This window comes from Ailuropoda melanoleuca, chromosome 3 (genome assembly GCF_002007445.2).
Source record: "Ailuropoda melanoleuca isolate Jingjing chromosome 3, ASM200744v2, whole genome shotgun sequence".
Classification (NCBI taxonomy): domain Eukaryota; kingdom Metazoa; phylum Chordata; class Mammalia; order Carnivora; family Ursidae; genus Ailuropoda; species Ailuropoda melanoleuca.
Window position 1 is genome coordinate 25,783,897 of NC_048220.1, and position 6,000 is coordinate 25,789,896.

The following is a 6,000-nucleotide window of genomic DNA, read 5'->3' on the forward strand; positions in this document are numbered from 1 at the left end:
AGCAAAATCATGATTAGATCCCAACACCCAGGCATGAGGACTAGCTATGAGAATCTTCAGTGAATAATTTCCCATGACACTGGTCCCAAGGATGAAGTTCAGTAAAAATCCCGAGATGACATCAGAGACCACATTTCTGCAGAGAAATTATTTTGCCTTGTAGCTCCAAACTAGCTTGAAGGGGTCTAAAAACTTAGAAAGACGTGAATTTGGGTCTTAGGAGTAAGTGAAATGAGGAAGATTATCCTGGCCCCTCCAGCCAATTAAGGATTATCATCACCACAGACAGTTCCTGCTTGTTCGAGACTTCGAAGACTTCATGTGTCTCCCTGTCCGTCCATCCAAGCGGAGGTCGGGGGAAGTGACTGGCTGACTTGTTCTTTTCTCAGAGAGAAAAACCGAGTCTGAGTTTCCTTCCCAGAAGTACGCTCTACACATGGTTATTGTTCTGGGAACAGGAATGGGTATGAGAGGCTCCACATGTACTCTGCCCAAGACAAGGGCTGTCTCCCCCAACTCAAAGCAATCCACATCTCTGACCTTATTAGCCATATTACCAAAATGCCTGTGCTAACCAGGAGCGTCTTCTGAATAGCCAGGAGGAAACAGCCAGGACTATGGAGGCAAAGGCCGAGGAGACAGGATACACAGGACAGGCTCTGAAGCAGAGGGAGGTTTCAATTCTGCCTCCAGCACTCACTGGCTGGGTGGCCTCACATAATCCACTCAGCTTCCCTTCTCTTTCTCTTATCTTGCTGCAAAACAAGGCACCGCACCCACCTTAAAGAAGGGGTCACAGTGATGCATGTTAACATGGCCAAGTACCTGGGATGTTGTCAAACCCATACAATTACTCAAGAAATAAAGATGTACATTTCGGTGTCCACCGCCAGAAGTTTGTAGTACTGAGATGTCCCAGCAACACGGAGACAAACAGGCTTTTGTGGAAACAGAGCCAACCCTTGAACGACACCGGGGGTGCAGGGAGCTGAACCCCAATACAGTCGAAAATCCGACTGCCCAAAGCTTAATTGCTAACAGCCTACTGCTGACTTCCCTGAATTCATGAACAGTCAGTTAACACACATATTTTGCATGTTACATACATTATATACTATGTTCTTGCAATGAAGTTAGAGGAAAAAAATGTGAAGAAAATCTTGAGAAGATACATTTGTAGGACTGTACTTTATTGAAAAACACCCACACACAAGTGGACTCACACAGTTCAAACCCATGTTGCTCAAGAATTAACTGTAATATGTTTAAAGTTCCAATAATGAGACTTCTTGTGCATTTGAATCTTACCAACGAGGCCCAAGTGCTGGGAGACAAAGTGTACCCGGGAACAATAATTATGAAATATTTCAAATGCGTGTGATTTTATTACTGTCACATATAAAGAGTGGCTGAGAAAAATACAAATTCAGTGAAATGTGAAAACTTGAGTTCCAGGCATGTCTCTGTTTAAAGGTCAGGCTTAGATTCTCTAAGATTCAGTGACCCCGTCTTTAAAAAAATAAAAATAAAAATAATAAAAAAATAAAAATGGTACTTACACCAGAGAGCTGTTTTGTGAATCCACTGAGTTTTGAACCATTGTTAAGGATTACATTTAACTAAATTAAAGTTCCAATTATGAGTAACTATATCCTGATAAGGGAATTGGGCATGCCCTGAACAGGCAATTTTTCCACGTCACCATTACGTGGAGAAAACAGACACAGAAACCCAGAAAGCGTCTGTCTCGCTGACACGCCAACCAAGGCCCCTGTCACCCGGCAGCATGTGAGCCTTTACTTCACACAACATCCCAGTTACGCTGGCAGGAGGCCCAACCTTGTCCGAGTAGCACAAATTCCAAGTCAAATAAATCATGCCCTCTTTCTGTGAAGGCCACCGCTGCCACACCCCTGGGCCGGCCGACCTCCATCAATACCCAGACTGCACCTTCTAGAGTGTAAGATATAGCTCTTAACTCCCATCTGCTCCTTCCTCCCCACCCAGCCTGCATGGGGGGCATTGACAGCAGGGCCTGGGCAAGGCAGCGGTTGTCATCCTCGGCTGAGGGCTGGGGTCACTGGAGGGCTTTCCAAACACGGATGCCTCAGCCAGGAGAAGCCGCTTCACTGGTCTGGGCTGTGGCCTCCATGGTGTTTTGGGTTTTTGTTTTTGTTTGTTTGTTTTTTAAGTTCCCCAAATGAGTCTCATGTTTAGCCCTCATTGGCCAAAGGAAGCCACAGGTCAACGCAATCACAGGAAATGAGGGGCGACCCAGGTATGGTCAGGCCCTTCAAGGGTAGCAAACCGGGGGCAGCCCACCAAAAGAGTTCCAGAGCTGTCTCTTCCATCCTCAGGCTAATCCCTCAAGGCGTCCCCAGCTCCACACACAGTCCTTCTGTCCACCGGTTGCCCAGGCAAGACCCCAGGCCTCAGGATGGACTCTTCCCTCTTCCTTCCGTTAGCTGTCCAGGCAGTGACTTCAAGGGGATGGAAATGGGCACCTGGGACTTGTGGGGCAACGCCGAAAGGTCTTGGAGGGGTTGACCAAGCTGTACAGGAGACCTGCAGGTGGAGCTCTGCCAGACACCCTCACCCAACGTCTACTCATGCCTGAGTCACCCCAAGGAACAAGGAGCCTTCTTGACTTGGCTCACCACAGCTGTGCTGGAAGTCAGGCCTTGCAGCAAATTAAAGTTCACCCGAGATGGTTGAAATCAAACCTCAAAAATTAAAGGGTATTAATATTAATCATGCAGTAATAATCACAGCTACCACGTGGGAATGGCCACGATGTGCCAGGCACGTGCTAAGCCCTTTGTTTTATTGCACTGAGGCACTGTCAGGACTGCTGGGATGTAGCTGGGGAGAAGGAAGCTCAGAGAGAGGAAGTGACTGCACGAGATTGTGTAGCGAGTAAGACGAAGAGGATGTGAACTCACTTTTGTCTGACTCTGAAGATCATGTTCTAACCACGACATGACGCCAGCCACCTCAACGGCCCCGTATGAAGGGAGGGGCACTAGGTCTGTGCAGGCTGGAAACCCCGGAGAGAGGACATGGGGCTGGCCAGCCTGGGAAGATGCCACCAACAGAAACCAATAGATGGGAGATGAGTGCATAGACCCATGTGTACCTGAAGGCTCAGCTCTCCCATCTGTGAAGTGGGGGGTGTAAACACCTGCTTCACATGGTCTTTGTGACATTGGACCACAAGTCCATCGTCATGCACCTGGATCCAAGAAAGCAGGGAGGACACCCTCACGCCCTGATGGCAAGATGGCAGCCAGGGTTTCAGACCCATGGCTGTCAGCCCTGACAAAGCAGCCTCAGAAGTCCTCTGTCTGTGCGCTCTGGACTGAGCACTCACACCTGTCTGCCACCAGCACTCCCTGGGGCCCCGTTCAAAGTGAAGTACCCAGTGCAACATCAAGTCACAGCACGGAGGAGGCAGTGGCTTGGCCCCAGCCATCTCTCTGGGGAGCTACGGCTACAGACTTCGCATGAAATTTTCATTAGCTGCACAGCTAGGCCTGCCGCAGCTCCACCCGGCCCTGCCATTCGGCCTCTTCTCTTCAAGGGAACAGCTGGGAGGTGTAGCAATAAAGACTCCCTTCCCTGTGTCCCCAAGTGTCCCAGCAGCCGCCCTGCCCACCCTCCTCTGCATCCCGAGGCTCTGGCCCTTGGACCACTTACATAGCAGACGCTCCCTGGCAAAAAAAAAAAAAAAAGCCCCAGAAATGTATCTGGTCAACATCTTTTGTCCACGTCAAGCCAATGGTGTCTGTGTTGGGATCTGAGAGGGCTCATCTGATATTCACAACTTCTGAAGTGACATTCCCCCATGGTAAGTGGTAATCAGAGCAGGCGAACCTGCCCAAGCTGGATCCACACTCCTGAGCCACAGTTTACCTCGACGATCACCAACAAGGCTTCCGTGGAGAAGGGTGGGGTCCCCCCCTCTCTGAGGTTAGAGCCATTGCTAAAACCAGGGCCCACCAGGACAACCCTCTGAAACTAAAGACTCCCACAGCACCCCTACTGCCAACAGCTGCTGGGTTCACTGAACACCTGATTATGGAGACAGGCTACCTTTCTTCTCACGCAGCACTTACTCACACAGCTCTGTGATGGGTATGACACAGGCTCTCCCCCCAGCACCACCTACAAGAGGCCTGGTAGACTCAGGAGACTCAGAGGACCGCCGGGCTCTGCAGGCAGGCTCCACACTTGGAAAGCTGCTCACCAGACCTCTTGGTCCCAGAGATGATGTACTGATGTCAGGGGACAGGATGGAGGGCCCAGAGAAGCTGCAGGAGAACTGTCCTCATACCAAGAACAATGCACGCTGAGCCCCCTAACAGGAGTCCAGCCCCCTCTTTTGTGGGATCCATGTGCAAGTCTACTCCATGAACACATGTCTGTCCCACTCCTCTCCAGGGAAGTTGCTACAATCTGGCCGAGCTCACACAGGGCCTGGGGCGCCCACAGAGGCAGAGTGAACTTGAAGCTGCAAAGGAAGCTGGGGCCGGAGGCGGGAGGACCTCCATGCCTGATGAGAGAGGCAGAATTTAAGGCCCCGAGGAGCCGTTAGAGCGCGCACTTAGAGGGTGACCCATCAAATTGGTGTTTTCTAAAGCATGCTGGGCTCACTGTGTGGGGGACAAATTAGAGGGAGCTCAAGTGAAACCAAGGACACCAGTGAAGAAGTCCATTCCACATGTTCACAGTCATTATTTATGCAACGTTTGCTACCCACCTGCCCTTGTGCTAGAAAACAGGTATGAGCGACAGCCAGCCCTGACCCTTAGGACGCCCACAGTCTGACCAGGGGAGAGAGACCCAGAAATGCAAGCAGATGAAGCAGAGTGTTACCTGGTAGTGTGGTGATTTCACTAATAATAATCATTATTATAAATGCTACAGTAATAGAGAAGAGGAAGCCACTCACTATTCCCAGAAACCAGAACAGACTCAACTGAGGCAGCGGGTCTCAAGCAGGTCCAGAGAGAAGAGCGGTGTTCCAGGCCAAGAGCATGCAGTGGGAGGCAAGAGGGCAATGCAGGCAGAGAAACCAGCAGGGGAGGCGGGCAAGGAGCACGAGCACAAGTCTTCGCTGCAACAGCCATCAGCTCAAGCAAAAGGCACAATAAAGGCTGAACCCAGGTGAAGCCACAGAGACAGGACGCCAGAGCCATCAGCCAGGTTTGCCTAGGGTCTCCCAAAGCCACCATCACCGCATGGCTCCATCTGTCCCTTCCTCTGGGACTAGGAGGCCCTGCAGCTACTGTGGCTGGTCGCTGGCACCACTACAACATGTCCACGCTAGCTGGAAGGCTGAGCAATGACACCACGGCTGGAGGAGCCATGCTGACCTCTGCACGCCACCCCAGGGACGAGAGTCAGCTCGCACCCAGGCTCTTGCAACATCATCAACCAAGAGTTGCCATCCACGGGCTAAGAACATGGCGGTCATCATCGTGGTCCCCAGGTGAAACCAGCTTGTCTGCATGCTTGCCCCTCTCTCCACCCTACAGAGACTTCCTGCCAGTTGCTCCGCCTCCCCTTTATGAGATAACCATCTTTCCCTTGGGAGGTGAGATTCTTGAGAACAGAGGCCGTGCCACGTGACTATGCTCTGGGAACTAGGTGTCCCCTCCCACCCTCAGTCAGCGATGTGTTAAGGCTCTCACTCCACCTTTAAAAGGTTCTACTCTAGTTTGCAGGGGACAGGGATAGGGAACAGAGGTGAACCATCAAGGTTCCCTGGTACCTATCTTTTAAAATCAGAAACCTCCAGGGCAAAATTATCAAGTGAGATTATCTAGGGGCACCTGGGTGGCTCAGTTGGTTAAGCGTCTGCCTTTGGCTCAGGTCATGATCTCGGGGTCCTGGGATCGAACCCCACGTCGGGCTCTCTGCTCAGTGGGGAGTCTGCTTCTCCCTCTCCCTCTGCCCCTCCACCCCACTCAGGTTTTCTCTCACTCGTTCTACTCTTTC

At 51.2% G+C, this 6,000-nt stretch overlaps 1 protein-coding gene across 3 annotated transcripts in view; it reads right to left on the reverse strand.

The window, feature by feature from the left end:
* Positions 1-6,000, reverse strand: part of SPOCK1 (SPARC (osteonectin), cwcv and kazal like domains proteoglycan 1) — a 500,255-nt gene that overhangs the window by 280,619 nt on the left and 213,636 nt on the right. The gene's annotated exons all lie outside the window — the stretch shown is intronic.